Source organism: Callionymus lyra, chromosome 11 (assembly GCF_982586985.1).
Source record: "Callionymus lyra chromosome 11, fCalLyr1.hap1.1, whole genome shotgun sequence".
Classification (NCBI taxonomy): Eukaryota; Metazoa; Chordata; class Actinopteri; order Syngnathiformes; family Callionymidae; genus Callionymus; species Callionymus lyra.
This window is the reverse complement of record NC_141828.1, coordinates 16,539,214-16,560,230: the sequence shown is the minus strand read 5'-3', so window position 1 is coordinate 16,560,230 and position 21,017 is coordinate 16,539,214. Positions and strand designations below refer to the sequence as shown.

The 21,017-nt window shown below is 37.2% G+C and overlaps 1 protein-coding gene across 13 annotated transcripts in view; it reads left to right on the top strand.

The window, feature by feature from the left end:
- The window catches only part of LOC148069397 (neurexin-1a-like), a 250,064-nt gene that overhangs the window by 43,101 nt on the left and 185,946 nt on the right, over positions 1 to 21,017 (top strand). The gene's annotated exons all lie outside the window — the stretch shown is intronic.

Here is a 21,017-nt window from a genome sequence, read left to right as displayed (position 1 = left end):
GTGTCCAAGAGAAACTGATTTTATCTCATTAATTTCTAAAAATAGATCATTTGATTTCATGAAATATTAACAACTTACCTTCACCGACTAAGGATCTTTCCTCTGTGATCTAATTCAGGGAATATGTTGTTAACTTTGAGAAGGCCTCTTGATTGGTCGTGTTCTCTCATTCCCATGATCCCTCTTGTCTCATCCTCCCTGGTGGTTTGTGTTTTAACAAAGGCAGGAGAGTACATCCGTTCTCCTGGGGAGCTTTGATAATGAGACACCTACAGTTTTCAAAGTGATGTTTTCAAGTGCACCGTGAGGTAGCTGTGGTTGCCAAGGTTGATGATTATAATATAATATTTTATAATTAAAAAAAAAAAATCAAAATCATAATCTCTTCTCATATATTGTTACATTCCCAATCAAAAATAGCCTGTTTCCCTTTTGTTTCAATAAATATCGAACATTTTGGCATTGACTATTTAAGTGAAAAAACTGAATTTAATATTTCAAATACTATGGAACATTTTATTGTCTAATACTACTTCACATTTATTTGCTAAGCTCACTGTCAATCATGTCAGAATCTCTGAGCGCTCCGTTCACACGATAAAGCTGAAAGATCTGTGCTTTACAATGACCTTCCTGTGAGTGGCTGTGAAGTAATATCCTCACAAGGGATAAGTCTATACGATAAGGACCTTTGCACTTCCATCTCTCCCGGCGACCAAACGTACACAAAACTATCTGGCAGCACAAACAAAATGGGGCACGGCTATTGTAGTGAAGCTTTTCGCCAACATCCCAGGGAGCCTCAGAGCTCATGATACTTCTGAACACAAGCATGGGAAGGGGAGCACTTTGTCCAAATTGTGTTTAAAAAAACAACTTTATTAATTCCATGATAATTGAATATAAAACGTTTATGTAGGGGTTTGGGTCACAACGTCAAAATCATGATTTCCTGCAGAAATATTCTTAAAATAGAATAAATTATTGTCGACTTTTCGACATCCTAGTGTTTCTCTCTTGATACATCAAATGTCACACGGTAGATGCTTTTATTTAGAGTAACTACCCGTGACGAAAATAAACCATATCAAGATATCACGCTGGCTTTCTGTCTTTTAGCAAAATGACAAAAAACAAACAGATGATAAGAGTCAAAATGAATGTTTTTCAAAATGTTGAAAATGAGACGAGGAACAGATAAACATTGAAGGATTGCCATGATTTTTATTACCAGTGCTAGAGCAATTTCTTCCTCGCGCCTAGTGTGTGTATTGTGAGAGCAAAATGGGGAATACTTTCCAATTGAGGTCTCGAGTATAATTGATATTTCTGATACTTAAAAATGTAATAAATCCTGGCAATAGCGAAATGTGATTCCAGCACCAACACACAGTTGTATAGCTAGTCAGGGTCACCTCATAGAATTCACCTAGGGATGGGTCAATGAGGCCTAATGAAACAGCGTCTTATAAAGACACTATGATGGCGCTAAATGGCCCACTAAGTATCAAAACAATGCAACGTTTCATTGAATTAGTATCTCAGAGCCAAAGATTATAAAGTAGAAAGTGCCAACTAGTGGCCTTTCTGAATGTACTGTATCATGATACAGTGTCTACATTTTTAAAGGCCACTAGATGACAAGTCTAAGTATCAAAACAATGGCGGGTTTCATTGGATTAGGAGATTATAGCCAACAATTTTGAAGAAGAGGTCCATCTATAAGCCCTTTGTGATACAATCTCTAAACTACAAAACTGTTTCATGAGGCCTCATCAACCCATAACTAGTATGAAGTTCTAGTTGACCCAATAAATCGTAAAAAGGTATACACTTTTGTTTAATCTGTGTTTTTCATATGCAAATCAGTTGTTAAATATATCCATTCCAATTCAATAATATTAATAGCAATCTATTTTCAATCAATCTAATGTCTTGCTAAGGTCATTCCTGCTGTGTGTGTAACAGCAGCTGTGTTGTGTAGAGGTTGAGTTTTTGTGGTGTCCAATGCACTTAAGGTAAGGGATATTAGTTTAGATACTATTATTCTCTCCATCTCTGGGCTTTAATAAACCTTAAGATGTCAAGAGTGATGAGACAACTTCCACAGTGTATCTTCCAAGCACAAGTGACCAGATTGTTTATTCGTATTGTCGCTTGTCAGCCAACGGACATCTTGCATTCTGTCAGTGTTGATGACACCTTTTTGATTATTTATGATGTTGATCCGCCTCCACATGTACTTCCTGTGCCAATGGTTTCAGGGAACGAAAATATTGAGCAATTATGGGAAGTGAAGCGGTAAAGTAATAATCTTCTTATGAATAATGAATTGATTGAAGGGTCTAAAGACTTGCTGTATGCACAGATACCAGATGACTCGACATGTAAAGCATGGATTTTAAAGGGAGGGGGGAAAAAAAGAACATTGTCTTTCTGATGAAAACATATTCACACTAGCACAGACACCAGGCCCACACACACAGGGATGTGTGATACAGCAGATGACTCATTGACAGAGGAGGGAAACCGGTTTATTGTCTGGGCTAAGTTGATCACTGTATTTTAATGAGGTAATGGTTATCTACTAATAGCGGAAGCTCTTGCTTTTAATTAGGATTTAAGTACGCCCGCAATTTGATTTAAGGAGGGATGAATGAAAAAGAGTCAGGGGCGGGCCAGATACGTCTGACTCCGCTCTCGACTGAATAATGCAAAGCCAAGCCCTCAAAATAAACCCTCCGCAGATCAGCCGTCATCCTTCATCATCACATTTAACATTATAATAAAAAATCCTCTCTTCTGTTTCTCGTGAAAAGGGTCTTCGTTACTTTAGCTTTTCTCCGGGTTCTGCAGTGTCCTAGAGTGATCCATTCTTTTTTGGCCAGTGACACAGTGTGCATTCCCTCCTCCAACCCCCCCCACACGGACTTTTAATCCTGATTGATCGGAGATGTTGACAGGCAGCCGTGTTTGATTCTGGTCCTGTTATCTGTAATGTAGCTGAAGCTCTCAATGGGCTGACAAGATTAGAATGCATTACTGTCAGAAAGCACAGTGCCCTGGGGCTGCACTGCGCTTGTTGAGTGTTAATGACTCAGACTATGTCTCACTATCGCCAGCCATGTGTTGTACACATCCTTGAATTCAGATCAGCGCCTTCTTTTGCGAGAATACCTATGGGCTTCATTTAAATCTTTGGCAGATCAAGCAAGGTGGTCATTACTTTCATCTGTGCAATGGTTAATTTAAGTCATTATTTTTACACTCACTCAACCTACGATGAGTATAATAACTCTTTAGTCTGAGCTAGTTCAATCAAACACTGACATAAAGCAGCATTTCTACAATGAATGTGTATAATAGAATTTTACATTTGCATTGTCTAGCTTGATTCAAATGTATGTTTTCTTTTCTTTCAATTAAAGATAGTATAAAAAATACAATCATGTTTGAATAATGTTTAATGTTGAGCCGGGTCAATCCTGAATATATTAAAGGTCATTTATTTTGATCATTTTATATTGAAAGTGGAGTTTTATTTACAACAAGCAGAAATGTTGTTTTTCTCTACAGAATCATTTTCAAACTAGCCTCATTTGTTGTGATAAGTCACAACTGACAGTTTGAGACTATCTGAAACGCTCAAAGCAGCACTAATTTGGATTATAAAAGAAATGTTAACCTTATAAATATAATTTTTAACACTGCCTTTTGTTGAGTCCCTCATCATGACCATGTTTTAAAGTTACTTTATAAATTTATATAGTTTAAATTAACTTTGTGAAGGTCTCTTCCGTCTATAATCTCGGCGAACAAGAGGTTATGAGAGCAGAACCCATTCTAATGCTTTGAGTATAAGTCCGTTGGCGATGGATTCTTCTGGGTTTCATGACACGTGGTGACAAACCTCAATGCTTGAGCAATCACAGCACAGTGGACATGGTTGGGCAAAACAGGATTTTATCTCCAGAAAAACTAAGTGGGCGGGGCTTAATCACATTTTCTAATGTAAATATTTCAATGAAAAGAGAGCTTTGTACAAACAGATGCATATTAATACAAAAGAGGTCCAACATCTATTTAAGACACACTTAAATCAACATGTTAAATACCCTTTATGTAATTCTTTCATTATTTCAATCTAGTTTTTCAGTCTGAATTTTCATTAGAATTTCGATGAACTGAGAATCCTTTGAGAGGACAGGTGAGAGGTCCACGAGGATCATGAAACTGGGAATGGGATCATTACACCTAAGGTCTCTAATAGGCACTCGAGGGAAAATTAATATCCACTTACCTCTGTGTGCCGGGGAGTTGCTTATCTAATCACACCCGTATTTTGTGCTGCTGCTGCTCACTCGCAGGCAGGTGTAAACCCGGGAAGATGTTTCTATTTTCTTAGCTATATCACTCCTTTCATGTCTGCAACTGATAGACTTTCTTTACAAGGATCCCATGTTGTCGCCATCAGGCACTGTGTTTGAAGCTCCCTGGTGGGAATCTCTTCTGTATGAGAAAAATCCAATGTACTGGACTATGCCTCGGAGTTATTGACTCTATATCTTTACACACGGAGATATCAAGCTGGTTTCGGGTATGTCAGGGAGAAAAATATGTCTGTGGGTCTATTATCCGACATGAGATTGACATCCTAACCCGACAAAACCTGAAAGCGTCAAAGACACCGAGAATGCCTTCTTAAGAAGTTTTCAACATCAAAACAGAACAAACACATGCATGTTTATATGATGTTTTTCATAGTTTTTTAAAAATAAATCTTAATTCAGTTTGTAACTAACTTACAAGGACAGGTTAAACAATGGGTTTCGTCAACCCATCTTCCCACCTTCCAGAGCTCTCTTCCCAAACTGTGTCATGCTCGACATTAAGGTTCCAATGTGGAATAATTTATTTCCTTCCAGTGTGCACATTTCCACACCCCGCTATCCCTTAAGTACCATCCGGCGGATATAGTTGTATATATTAGTAAACAGTGTATTGCAAGGGGGAAACCCCTGTTGATTAAGGAGCCCACGTTTACCTTGTAGCGGGAAGACATCAAATAAAAAGCCAAACTCAAATGCAGACGTCATACTGAGTGAGAGAGCAGTAATTAAAGAAGTACTGTATAATTACACCAAACTAGAAACTCATTTAGAGAGCGCAGACTTCTGCCAAGCAGCTCACTTCAATCCATAACCTGATTTTTTATGTTATCATGCTACATTTGGAGCTCATTCTTGATGGAAATTGTTAGTTTTAGAATGCCAAGAACTAGTGAAGGGTTGGTGAGGCCCAATAAAACAGCTGTGTAATCTGTATTATGATGCAGTGTCTTTATTTAAAAGGCCACTAGATGGCACTCTCTTCTTGATCATATTTAGCTCTAATCCACTGAGTCAATGAAACCTGGCATCATTTTCAACCATCTAGTTGTATTTAAAAATAAAGACACTATCGTGAGGCCTCATCAACCCATTACTACCAGGACATTGCTACATTCAAGTTATACCTATTAAACCATGATCCAAGAAAAACAACACATCTTTTAGCTTTCTAGCTTTTTAGTTAATTTGATCTTGCAGTATATTATATTTTATGACATGTTTTTTTTACACTTGCACAGAAATATGGTTAGTAAAAATAGTAGGCTACGATTAAAGTAGGGTCTTAGGGTTAATTAAAGATGAATAACAAATAATTAAACAAGTCACTATTGTTATACCATGAAAACATTTTTAATCATTGGACATGCAATTATTCAGGAGATGTTTTCTTACTGTGTATTATAAATTTAATGTTAAAAGTGAACGCCTCTGCAAGCTCATAGCATTCCCTGCTTTCCTTCACGCCACATATTTTCGCACCTTTGTAATACCATGAATAATAATATAAGATGATTAATAGTCCAATCAAATTGGATTCCGCGGAAGGGAAAGACACAAAGCACACAAGCCAGCTGTAACTCTGCAGAGTCTACAGAGAATTTGAAAACGTATCTCCCAACGAATACACTTCACATAGTGAGACAATCATTTTTGAAGTAAATTGAAACAAATCACATTGTATTATATTGTTGTATGTGTCTCTGTGACAGGGCAGAAACAAATCATATCAGACTGACTGCAATGCGCGTACGGTTATTGGGTCTATATTGAGGTGCATATTGAATCTGTCACCGAACCGGAGACAAAGCCCTGTGGAGGCAAATATGATTGTGGTCAAGAATCCAATTCTTGCTTCCAGGCAGAGCTGATGAAGATGGAAATGTTTTGAGTACTCCTTTCAAGCCAAACATCCTATTTTAATGGCTGTGCTTTGTGTTATAAAGCAGAAGCTAAATCATGTCATCATGTCGTGAAGTCTGAATGATAGTGGGAGAGGAAGAGATGATCATTTGCTGCTTTACATTCATTACAATCTTGCCAACACCAAACACAACTTAACTACAATTAATGGTAAAACAAATTGTCCTGGAAAAAACAAATGTTGATTCAAGCAACTTTCATCTCATTTATACATGAAAAGTAAATACGATCTTCAATCTCAGTGTCTCTATTTGGCTTAAATCACGTCTTCAGTTGGTCATTACTGTCTGTGATGTTAGAAACGACATTAATCATTATCAAGGAGGCCCAAGAGAGGAAGAGGATGCATGAGACAAGATGTACGATTACAATTTATTTAAAAAAACAAACAGAATTCCAGACAAAACACAATACTTAAAACGTCTACAATATGGCGGCAAACTTTCTCTCATTCCATTATTCGATATGTCTGAACCAAAAAGAGGAATAATTAAGAGCAATTAGTTGGTGAGACGCACAAACCACTAAAAGAGGAAGAAAATGAGAAGAGTTAATAAAGTTTAAACTGCTAACCGAGTAAGCAAAAATACCAGTAATCAAAGTTTACAAAATCACAGTTCCAGAAGGTCTATATATGAAAAGAAATGAGGAAGAGTCAATGATGTCATACCAGGCAGAACCAAGAACAAGCTAACGCTGGTTCCTGGTAAATCCGGCGTATATGTAGGGTTCGATGATTGCAGAATGCTGGCCAACGAAGGGAAACAAGAAGGGAAATAGAAGTTACTTGACAAAATAAAATGTATGAAAGAAGTTCATTCAAGAAATTAAATGAATAAGTTTGTGGTAAAAGTTTTAAGGAGAAAAAAAATATTTTTGAGTGCAGCTTGACAGAGGTCCACACTCTCCTGAGTTTTTTTTTGTTTCTGTAAGACAAATAGTTTTTGCAAGAGTTATGATGGAAACATCATGTGACACCTTGACACCACATGATAGATTTGGGCCTGCGGGCGAGGTTCTCTGTGTGAACTACCCCCACCCCGCTGTAATAATGTTGACTCCACGGCATCATATAGCAGTAGGTAAACATGACCTTGTGACAAAGAGGAGCACTCCCAGCATCCATCCTTTTTGTTTGCAAAAGCACCTGCGAAGAAATTTCATCTTTGTTACCTAAATTAAATACATTTTCTTATGTTTAGCCCCCATCCTCTGGTGTCTGTTTTACCATGAAATAGTTCGTTTTTTTCACTCTATCTCCTTCCGGCATAATGAATCACGTGACACCGTAGTGGTTGGCAGGACCTTGTCTCCTCTCGGCCGCCTCAGGAGCAATGTCAGATTGATGTACCAGTCACCTGGAGACTCTCTCGCATTGTGATTAAAGCAGCCAAGCGTCCAGTTCAACTCTCCACCACGGAGCGAATGCGCACTCTTTCTGAACTGAAACTGAAAAGGTGATGCAGCAGTCACGCTCCGTCATTGGACTCCAACATGCCGGAGCCCCCAGCAATGTTTCCAGATGTCCGTGCGCTCATTACACCCAGACCTCAACACAGCATGTTCTACTTTAATTAAGCGTTCGCCGACAGGTCATTTGAAATAAATATTGGGTCAAATTAGGGATCACTGACGTGGTTACCTCCTGAGAAAAGCAATCTATGTAAGTAGATCAGTGCTACCAGAATAGTAAATGCTAAAATGTAATGCATAACATGTTTTTGTTTTAAGCATGGAATTATGTATTGCGCATCATTTAATTTTATATTTTATATTTTGAAAGTTTGAATTTGTTTACAATGAGAAAAACTAAAAGGTTACATTTTTATTTTAGACAAAAGGTTTGATATTCTAATTCTTATTATAAATTTGTAGCGCTTTAAATTCAATGTAATATTTTGGTGTAATGGTGACACCAGACCATACCCGAAAAGTACCTGGCTACATATTTTCAGCCAATCATGAGCCACACAGACAATAAGAATATATTTGTGTTAAAAAAGAAAAATACATTAATTTTGGAAATACAAAATAGAACATTTCAGTACAAATTATACCAAAAAAAATAATTACTCTCAACATCTATAAATATTCAAAAACATTTTTTTTATCATTTAATAAAAAAAGTCAAATATGTTAATAAGCAAATTATTTGTATTAAAGTATTAAATAAAAACATCTTTATTTCTTATACTTCAACCTTTACATTTGTAAAAAAAAAAAATGAATTAAAATATTAAAAACTAATAATAAATGCTTAAAATGTAAACATTTGAAATGTTAAATTGAACCGTTCATATTATAATGGGACTGATCTACTTCCATATTGTCTAAAATATATCTCATATAGGAACAGACTGTACCAAAGGAACTGTATTATTAACTTAATTAATCATTTTTCTTTTTATTTCCATTGAGATTACTAAATATCTGTGCCCAGAAATGTTGTCAAACAAGATTTCTAATCAAGATAGTAAAATATTTTTGATTGAATCTTCATGATAGAAAAGAGGCTCAGATTGTGTCTCGGCTAAGCCATTAACTAAATTATCGTTTTCGCACAATTTCCTCACTTCATCGTAAACGTCCTCTTGAGCTATTCATCCTTAGTCGAATCATGCTGCGGAGGCATCATCATTTGATAGCTGTTTTATTCTTAGAGCAATACAAGGCCAAGATCTCGTCAATGAATCGGCGTCTGTGGCTTTTTTGTCGCCAACCGGATTATCATTCAATAATTTATTTTTGTGTTATCATGACAATCTGGATAAAGCACCAGTTGACCACCAGAAATATTTTTCCTTTGTATGAGGTTTTACATGTAAAGTCTCTAACATCATTTACAATTCTAAGCCCGAGTGGAAGGAGAGATGCAAATGTATTAGTAATAATGATATTAATGTTGTAAATAATTCCAGGCTGTTGCTCTTAAGCTTTGGAACGATATTCTTCTCTCTTTGCACTTGATGGATCTACTGACTCCTTCAAGAAACCTCTTAAGACGTTTTTATTTGTGCAGGCTTTTCCTTGATTTTCTGGAACTCCTGCGTTGTTGTTCTCAGTTTTATCTTGACCTTTAGAGTATATATTTTTTGAGTATTGTTTTGATTGTTTAAGCGCTTTGTGACCCTGGTCTACAAAAGCACTATATAAATAACAATTACTTACTTACTAAATATTAAAGTAGTTGGAATCATATAATTATGTTCATTGTGGAGGTCTGGTGAGGGTTTGCCGGTGTCTACATTTGTCTTCTTCTTACCGAGGCCTGCTAACAAAAACGTAGAATCAGCACTTTTTTTCAAGCGGACAAATGGATTGATACGACTAAAGTGAAAATGTCATTTCATCTCAATTTTTCCAAGCCATGAAGCCGTGAAGCCATTTTCAAATCGAAGGAGCATCAAATGTCATTTTTAGTTGCCACCAATTGATTGGGTGTGTAGAGTAGATAGAGCAGACTCTTCCTAGATTTTACTCATAAAACATTGTCCATGTTTAATTGAAAGTAACGACCACTGCTTGGCCCAATTGATAAACTACGTTTTCATTGATTCACGTTCTGATTATAATCTTAGTTTGTGTCGTCATTCGTCATCATCTAGGATGATTGATGTCCCGATTTTGTAGCTCATACACGCCGCAAAAGCAACGGATAAGCATCGTCTCTGAATATGATCTCAGAGCGCTGGAAAAACCGACCCGGATTAGGTCGGTTAGCTCAATTGGTAACGCACAGACGGTATCACGATGCAGTGTCTTCACCACACAGCTGTATCATGATACAGTATCTTTATAAGACTCTTTTTTTATAATCTTTGGCTACAATCCACTAGTTCATTAAAATCTGCCATTTAGTGGCCTTTTCAAAAATGAAGACACTGTATCGTGATACAGTGTGTTTGCGTCTTCACAACACAGCTGTTCCATGAGGCCTCATCAACACATTGGTAACAATAGAACATAGCTAATGGTTAAAGTGTATTTTATTAAAAAAAAAAAAAAAGATTAAAAATCATGATCATCTTTTCATGATTATCAAATTATTACGACAAATGTCCATTACAGTCATCACGATGTTACCTAAATTCTTAAAGGCAGAAACTACAACTACAACTATTTTACACAAGTAAGACAGATAAAAACAAAACTTTGATGTAACACTGTTGCCAAAAAAGCCATCTGTGTAAAAAGAATATCAAAGTTAACCATGTTTCTAACATGCAAGATTACTGGATCATTGCACCATAACACGTACAATTAGAATTGCATTTGAAATGACAGGTATACTGTATATTTAAGGAGCTTCATCCAATGTTTTGAATGAATTTACATCCAAGTATTGAGATGTGTATGATGTAACCCTGACACCAACAATTCAGTGGATGTTTTTTTGTGTTGTTTTTTTCCCAAGTAACTGAACGATGCTGACCAAAAAAAAAATGCTTGAAACAAACACATCTCTCCAGTCTAGCTTTCGGCATGTGCCGGCGTTATGTGTAAAGTCTCGGTATATTTCAAGTTCGTGCTTCATTATTTATCGCAGGAACACGGTGGCTGTATTTCAGCCTGATGAGGTGTCATGATGTGTGATGTACAAGTATAAGAAAGCCACTGTTTGTGAGCTGTGGCACTTTGTTTTACAGTTCCATTTTACCCCGTCAGCAATCCCTTGGATACCACAGCTGTTTGTTTTAGCGATGAGAAGGATCTACGGCCTTGTGTGACAAAATGACTTAGAACTCGACGAAATCCGTGCCCTTATTTGATGATGTCAGTGTTCGGTGTGGAACGGGGATCGTCGGCGTGATCGCTAACCCCTACAACTGGTTGGATTCTTTCTCTAGCGTTGCGCCGCCTGATATTCTTTTGTGCCCCCTCACCATCCCTCTGCCTGCCTTCATTTATTTTGCCTTTATAGCTGCTGGCCAGCCCTTCTCTTCATCAGCCTGTTTGCTGTCCTGACAGTGAGCTGTGCTCTGCAAGGCTGCAGGGACGGTCGGCATACTAAATAAGTAGGGAGGAGGTGCAGGGATCTGAGGCCAAGGCTAATGCAGGTAACCTCGGGGCTGGAGGCAGAAAATATTTACATTATCAAAGATGGAGACATCCAGCACTTTTTTTTTAATAACCCTGTAGCCAATCGTTGCTTACTGACAATTATAAATTCAATTTTCTGTGCAAAACATCTCAATTTTAAATATTCACTTTTTTGTCTTTATTTTTCTCTTGGTCTACTAGATGTGGCAGCGCTGCTGTAAATAATATATCACCTTCCCTTGGACTCTTACGAACAGATATTAAAGCTAATGAACTGTTTAATTGCTGTGGTTGTGCATTCAGATCCAGAAATAAGGCAACAACATAACTGCTCATAAAAGTGAAGGAATTTACTTCTGTAGCTGAATGTCAGGGACTGGATTATTATGTGAGCAGATGAAAGCCTGTTTGGATACTTTAAGCAGAATGATAATAAAAATAAAAATAAATCATTCAAACATTGCTAACACTTAAATTATTGTATCTCCAATATCTTGATAAGATAGCAACATGAGGGAACCTAAAGTATGTCTGGTTATCAAGTGTTAGGTTAACTGTTGATTTGCGAGTCACTTAAATTGACCTTGGAGCTCTATTATACTCATCAGTATGTGTCTGTTTGTACTAAACTTTATTTCAAATTAAATGTTTACATTTCAAAATGTGCTTAAGCCCCACCCACTGAAAACACTCAAATACAATATTGTTTACTATAACCACGCCCACTCTGCTCAAACCCCAAAGTCTCCACCTCCAAGGGACTTGTTGTTTAAACAAAGCGGATGTGATTACAGCTGGTTGGAGTCAATTATTACGTCATAATAGACTCCACTCTCTTAACCTCTCGTTCGCCGAGATTTCAGACGGGAAGAACTTTATAAAGTTATAACTTCAAAACATCATTACATTAGCCTTTAAACACAGATAACGCTCATAACACAAGGGACACATCTGCACTCCCATATTGTCTTTCATTTATTTCTCTTTATCTGCAACTATTTTTAAGTAATAATAAAAAAAAAAAAGAATGGACCAAAATTGATTCAGGGTGACCTTGTTTATCAAGTTATAACTTCAAAACATGGTCATGATGAGGGAAAAATTAAAACATGTGAGAAAGTCAGGAGAGTTGTGTCCGTGTTCGATGCTGTTTAATGCTAAATCAAGAAATTATCTATCAACAGAATAATAAAAGTGGATGGACACGTTCCACTCATATTTTTTTAAACATATCTTTTAAGCACCATTACTATTCAGACAGTAAGTCATTTTGCCTTCTCTGTTAGTCCCTTCAAGTCTTCTCCATGGTCACCACGAAAAAGGAAAGAGTCACTTTTTTTGTGCTGAAGTCCTTCAACATAACAGGGGATCGAAGAAACAAGTCTGTCGGCCAGGTGCTGTGTATTTATTGCTGAAAGCATTTTCTTTTTAATACTATGCTAGTTAGGAAATATCAGATGCCAACGCATCTAAAAATAAATTAAGGATAAATAAACTTAGCCTTCCTCAAACATAGGTTAAAAATATTGTCCTGGTAAACCACAGCGTGACTGGAAGTCGAACTACAGATTTCTCGTTGCATTTAAAGTGACATTAGATTGTTGGTTCATCAAGCTGCGATAAGGTTTCTTAGTTTCTTATTTTAATGTTGACATCAAAACTTTCATCACAGTGAAATATTGCTTTACCTTTGTAAATTGCTACACATAGTCATTTGAGTTACATTGCCTTGATGCCTTGTTATTTGCAACAAGAAAAAAATGGTTACAAGAAAGCCATGACATACCCAAGCACTTACTAATCCATCAGCAGATCCATTCCATCTCACAGCTGGGTCTGAGACTGCAAAACCTCGGATACAATTATTCCGAAACTGAAGTCCTGCACACTAAACAGATGGGGGTTAGGACTTTTGCTTTCATTCCTGTGTTCAGTATTCTGATTGCATCTCCTGTTAAGTATACCACAGACAAAAGGGCTTTGATGCGCAAGCCTACCGACACTTGGAGCTGGTAAATAACTGGCATCTTCGATCAGTTCCCATTGTATTTCATCCACCTCCGACAGGCAGCTATTGAGGATGGATCAATTCCTGTTTCGACATTCATCACATACCATAACAATTAGGCATTCCTGTCATTGTGAAAAGTACCGATTTATCTTTTTGAAGAACAGCTGCTTGTGTTATTCTTTTCTCTTAATGTTGCTCGGGAAGCACTCGTTGAACATGTCACATCTTGATGTCTGCAAACCCCTAGTCTATGAAAGAAGTGCCAGACCTTATCTAGGGCTTCATGACAATGGTCGCTTTAGGTACATGACAACAGTATGGTTCAGTGAACATCATGTTAAAGTACAGCAAAGCCTTATTGTGTTCTTGCTGAATAGAATAAAGGATTTCTGTTTTCTTGCAGCGAAAACACACGTGAAAACAATGTACACAACGCTTGTTGTTTGGTTCTTGAAAATGAATCGGATGGACTGAAATAACAACATCTGTCTTTGAAAATGAATAGAACGCACATCAAGATGCCAGAGAATGTCGGGCTGGCAGGAAAACCTCAGTCAAAGGACTGTAGTTGATCTCTGTGGCTTCACTCCATCTGGCACTATGCTGACCATGTGAGTGGGCAACTGCTTCAGCCTCATGGCACCATCATAGTGGCTCATGGATGCCAGGGGAGAGTGTCTTTTTTTTGTTGTGAAACACCAGCGTCCTTCTAAACACATTCTGTGACACATAGCCAGATTTTTCCGCAGGCATAGACATTAATTTAAGGATAACAGTAGATTTGCTAAAGCCTTGTTTAGTGATATCATTTAGTACATGTACATGACAACAGTATGGTTAAGAGAACATAATGTTAAAGTACAGTAGAGCCTTATTCTGTTCTTCATGAATAGTTAATTTACTACATACTCCATTGCTTAATGATTTTTCTCTTATGTTGTCTTATTTGGTATGTCCACTGTGAACATACTAGCTTGTGTGCTAGGACTTGATACAGTTCCTAAACTATTCCTGAAACTATTGTTTCTGTGAACATGGTATTGGATGGCACAAAGTACACTGCCTGACTAACCTGAAAGCTAAAGTAAAATCACAGGCTGAACCACATCCAAAGCTTGTTTTTCCAACATGGCTCTCAGTTTGACTCGCATACACATTCCAAACATAATTTGAAGGCTCTTATTTAAGCTCTCAGTAACTGTTTTTTCACTACTTTATCTAGAATGTATTGTACTGAGAAGCTTTTGCAAGTGATAATTAGTCATTTGAGCACAAAGCTCTGGTTTTATGTTTGTAGAATGTGTTTAAATGTTCTAGATGAGTTAACTTCAAATCCTTTTTTTTTTTTTTTTTAATCTGGGTCCTAGATTGCTTGAGGAAACCCGTAAACGCCATGAAAAACATACAAACACTAAACATTTGTCCCAAGTCGAGCGTTCACTTAAGCCCCCTGTGGAGCGTGAGTGCAAATGAATTTACAATGGCACGCAACACAGTGTTGAAACGTGGGCTCCACAGCTGAGCATTCACCTCAGCCATCAGGGCCGAAAAGAAACATCAATAAAACTCTCCACAAGAAAAACCCTTATCTCCAGTTTTCTGAAGTTATGGTTTATAATAGTTAAAGATAAATAAACAATCTCTGAAGATCTTGAATTATTTAATGAAACCATGGATGTTGATGGCCAGATTTGTAAGTTTAATGAATCCTTTACTGACCCAGGTGGATGTGATGAAGTCTATAGCTTATTAGTTGATTACAAACATGATACTTTCCCCCTTATTTTACTATAATTCTGGAGTTGGTCTTCTTTTTTTTCTTATTTACAGTAGTTTTTTAGTGTTTGGACAATTTAAAATTGGCAATGCCACAAAGTCACTGTTGTTTCCTGCCATTTCAATCCCCCCCTCTAACCACTCTTATACGATCATATCGGTCAAAATTCCGGCTGTTGACTTTGTTACTATGGGCCCTCCACGTAAAACCAAACTTTAATTGGTCAATTTGGCCCTCACTCCTCTAACTGAAATACATAGCTTTGACTTAAACACAGCTTCATGAAGCTCCACATGGGTTAGATGATTCTGGCTCTAAGACAGTCTGATGTCTGTCAACAGATGAGAAATAAAATGTACTTTATTACTTTTAAAAAAAGTGCATATTCTTTTGTTCAGTCATTGATGGCAATGTCATAGTGTTGGGAGGTTAAAGTAAACAAAAACATATTTAGCTATGCCTAGTTAGTATTTCCATGGAAGTCTGTCCATGACAGTCTGTCTGTCTGTCAAAAAACCTCCTTGTGTGATTTTGTTCCCACCATGTTATTTAACCCAGAAATTTTGAAAAAAGTGGACATTTCAAAAGTTTTTAAGTACCTCACGATGCTGTGGGTGTTCAACCTTGTGCATCCCTTGTGTTAGGAAGGATGACGTGCCACACTGATAGTCTTAATGAGCTGTGCCAAGAGCCATACCATAATGAAATTTGCTGAGGGCAGAACAGACTGCGGAGGCTTGGCAGTACATCTAGGCATATGGTGAAAACAGCCGCGGTTTCCATGGCAGGTGGCTTGATGTTTCAGATCGGTAAAAGGCTCAGGCACCCTGGGCGATGGCCTTGATAAAGGGTGTGGGAGAGAATCTGCTGAAGGAGGCAAACAAGACGTGTTCTTTGGAGTTTAAATATGGCTGCTACTTGTTAGCACAGTTTCACCTTAACTAATTGAAAGGTAGAATAAAAGATGGTGGTTAAGTGTACCCCAGTGACAGTAGTACATTATGCTTAGTGTCTGTCTGTTTAATTTACAGTTTTAAGACGTCACATTTAAAAGGCATCACATTTGAAGTTAGGCAAATTCAATTGCTTCTGTCGTGTTGCTTCGGGGATGTTGCTGTTGAAAATAAGTTGTAAAGAAGAGAAGCCATTAAATCAGTCTGTTCTTGAATTGATACAAATTTGCCATTTCGATTTGTTTGGTCCAAATGAACCCTTGTGTTGTCCCTAGGTCCAGGTGACCAGGAGGCCTGTAAACAATTGTCACCTTGACCCAGACGACACGAGGGTTAAGGGATATTAACCCATTTCTAATAACTTATTCTCATTTCTTTTTGTCTCACTTTACTTTTGCACTCTATCCTTTTTTAAAGTTTTTCTTGACATGCATATTAATTTACCCCATTTTTATTGAACACTTTTTATTGTTAATTTTGAGCTGCAAGATTTATCTGATAGAAATAGATGGCTAAAACATTATCCTGGAGCAAAAATCCATTAAATATCTCTGGGCAGTAGGGGTGTCCAAATGGAACTTACAGAGGGGACTAGTCCTTTTGAAATTTTAATAGGCACTCAGATAATATAGAGCATTTGAATGTTTTTGAGTAATGAGCTTAGCATAAGTCCTGTTCATCCTTAGGAAATGACAAAAAACTTGTTAGTTGTTAGGTCCAGTGAGTATTTTCAGAACAGGGTTTGACCTCAAACCATTTCAATCGGTATCAGCTATAGTTAAGTGTTCTTTTTCATAACTGAGAACATTTTTTCTTTGCCTGAGTTTACAAATGTTAGAATTCCTAAGGTTTCTGCGTAGACTTGGAATCTTATTCTGCTTAACTAGGATGGATGAGACAGTGAAGTGTTTATAATTGGATTTTTCAAGACACGTATTGGAGAACATTTTTAGATGACGTATGTAAAAGAAAAGAGACTCTTGACTAGTGAAAATGAGTGAAACCCAAACTCTAGAAACAACAGTTTTGTTTCAAAGTCCTCATTCTAAATAAATAATGCTTAACCAAAAACATGCTCACACATTGGAACAAAGTAATTACAATGTAATCTACCAGATGCACACACACAGAACACCATCTTCAGCATATAATCAAATATACTCAGATGCAAATAAACAAACTTGTTGTAAACAGTCAAGAGCTCTTGCTGAATCAGCATTTACTTGATTGTAGTTTTTTTTGCAGGCCATGCTATTGTATTTTTACTTTTTCTATCCAAACATCGGCCTCTAAATCCAAGCCAAAAATCATCATGGCAAATAACCGGTCCCGGTACAAAAAGTTTGGGGAATTTTTTTGGTTTGATAAAACAATACCGCTAAACGCAACTCAAGTTTATTCAATTATTAAATAATAGAAAATAAGTGTAAAAGGCTTCAACAAGTTGGCTCACATAAGCTGTGCGTTGTGAAGCGGCGCATGATTGAGTGCCTTAATGCTTTAAATGGGTGACTTGGGTGGTTAACATTCAGTACTGTTCCGCTCCCTCTTGGGTTCATTTGTGAGCTCTAAAGATAGAAGATGAAACACAAGCTGGGGCATGCTGTTCGTCACCTGAGTCGAGTTCAAACCCTGTTAAACCATTTGTACACTTTTAGGCTTTTATTGCAACATGAGTTTTTTCGTTTTTTTTTTAAATTCAATTCCCAGTTGGTGGTGTTCAGCAGAATCTGGCTGTGAGCAATCTGCATGTTTTAAGACGGTGCTGTTCGCAAATTGTATGCACGTCTGTTTCTGTATATGAATTTGTCAGAGAACAATGAGTACAATGGAATTAGGTTGTGTATGTAGTGAATCACCCTTTTGTCTTTTAACTGCTGAAACAAGGAAATCCCATTAAGCCTCTTGGCTGATAATTTACCATGACGAGGATACACGCACGCAAATGGGAAATGGAAATGCGTTGAACATAACGTTATGCAAACTAAACAATAGTTTCAGATCAAATGAATAAGAATGAAGCCGAATCTTGCAGGGCCACATGGTAAATGTGATAACTCTAATGAAAATACAATGTTGAAATGAAATGCGCGGCGCAAGTAAGGCATGAAAAATAGGAATGAATAATGCAGGAAATGACTGCATTTCCTTGTATTGAGCAACTACATGACCTTATCTATGTGAAAAGTGCGAGCCGCGAGCGCCTCGGCCGCTATTGATCCATTTGTAAATGTGGCAAGATTGACAGGAAGCAGAGAAAAGAGCATGAGCGCACTTCTCAGTATGTTGCCGCATTGTGATGACTGCTCTTGCCAATCACATGCATTTATTCGTGTGGCCTTTTTTTCGACTGATGCTGCTCGCTGCAGAATGCAAAGATGTAAGCAGCGACAAAGTAGGTCTATTCGTCAACACTTTAAGGGCTTAGGAGGACAAAATGCAGGATCATCTTTTTTTTTCTTTCTTTTTTTTTTTTATCCACCTCTCTTTCTCAGGCGATATCGCTCCTGATACAGGCTGATCTTTATCACGCTGTTGTAGCCTTGACTCTTGTCACAATAACCGGCTGCACTCTCCTTCATCACTCAGGCCCGTTGACAGCGGAGTGGCAGCTGGACAAGCCATTATGAAATGACCTTGGTTTAGTGTCAGCAGGCCGACAGCACGACTGAAACAGTAATACCCTAAAGTGAGTAATTTTCCCTCCATAGGTCAGCATCTTTAGTGACGGACAATCTCTCCCTGTAGCTGAGGGTGGGAGGAAATGTATCATTACACCGAGGAAAAGGGGGTTGGAAAACACAAGCTTGGACACACCCTTTCATTCAATGTGTTTTCTTTATTTTCATGATATTTTATTGTAGATTATCAATGAATATGCATGGATTTTTTTACTCGGCAAACAAATGTTATTAACTGAATATAGTCTAGTTTCTTCAGATTCGAGTGGTCGTCACCTGACATCTGACATGGTTTTCGCTTCACAAATTTTATTGTCTGAGTTACTTCTTGACTTTTTAAAGAAGTTGGGCCATCAGTTGTGTTTTGCAGAAGTCTAGTTGATACACAGTCAACAGTCTTATTGGACAACTGTTAGAATTCATATTATGACAAGAACAAATCAGCTAAATGAAGAGAAATGAGTGACCATCATTACTCTAAAAAAAATTTTTTAGCCAACTCCAAAAAGGAACAGATTACTCTGAAATAAATCCAAACTATTAGTCGATATGAGGGTGAGTAGAAAATGAGTGAAATTTTAATGGATGAACTAAGAAAGAAATATACATGACTTAACAAAAAAAACATTTAATTCACACTTTATCCACAATGAGCCAAATACATATATATAAATACTGTATATATATATAGATAGATAGATAGATAGATAGATAGATAGATAGATAGATAGATGAACTTTATTAATCCCTCTGGAGATCTCCTTCGGGAAGATGGTTTTCATTGGATTAAAAAAAAAAACAGTGCAATAAAGTGCAATAAAAAGTGCAATAAAAAGAACAAAGTTCAAGATGACAAAATCTTATTATAAAGAACATATTTACACACAGTATATTCCAATTAAAAATTCCCAATTCAATTAAAATTTCCAATAAAGACATTTTCAAAAATCATAGATTTGAACTCACTCATCTGTTACAGAAGAATAAGCACATTCGGTCTGTGATGACCTTACCCAGAAGCACAGCGAGGTGATGCTGGGATTCTGTCAGGCTTCACTTTCCTACAGCAATTTTGCTCGGTGTAGCAGAATTCTAAACATGCAATGACGCTGCTCAAATGTGCTGCTCTCTATTCCCTCACCGAGGGGGGTTCACACATGCACTAGCGCAGACACACACACACACAGCCGTGAACACACACAGGTTCCGAGTGACCATTACAAATCTGACAGCACACACAGAATCACAGGAGCTCTAGACACAACTAAAGGGTTTTTTTTTTTTTTTTTTGGTTTTCTTGCCTTACTGTGTGGGTGCCGACTCAGATCTGCCAGCAAGACTTTGTTTGGATTCAGGATAGATTTATTTCAAGTTTGGCTCACTGCACCTGAAAGAACTGGCCTTGATAGACAGGCCACTTGGTTGGCATCGGAATATAAAATGCATGGACGAGCATTCTGATCTTATTGCTCTGACATCAGTGCTCAGAGAACAAAAACTAGTAGTCGACCACACCTACAGATGTACTGGAAGAGAAGCATGAAAAATGGTTCTTATCTGAAATACTTGGTTTATCCTGGACTTCAAGGTTTCACTTGACACATTAACTAAAAAGTGAAAATCTGTTGACTGATTATGAAGAGGCTTGAAAAAATCCCACAATTAATAAAAAAAAAAAGGACTTTCCTTATTTGCAACCTTTTTATTATACAGCACAAGTTAAATCATTTGATATTATACTTTAGTAATCGTGAAGGAAACAAATTCATTATGTTATCATGTTTCCGTGAACATTGTTTCAGACGATAATCAAATCAAGTTTGTCTGACAATGAAGTAAACTCACGAACGCTCTCCCAGGAGCACATTCATTATTATTCCTGTTTTATTACGACAAACATTGAACTCAGCGATCAGTCTTCCCTGCAGACCAATTAATTTAGGTTTCGTCACTGCACAAGATGTTAAACATTTAATAACGCTGACGGGATCAAATCATTTTTATAGTTAGTATACACCAGTAAATTATTCTTGAGCAGAAAACGACAACACAACAACATTCATGTAGGAGAAACGCCATCACTGGGAATGCTGCCACTGCATTGAGGGTGATGACAGGATGTTTATTACTTAAAAACGACAAAGTAAATGCTTTGGTTCTAATGAGTATTAAAGGCTGTTGCATTGTTGCGGATCAACTTACAACTTAGTCACATTTATTAAAGGGCAACTAATGTGATGATTT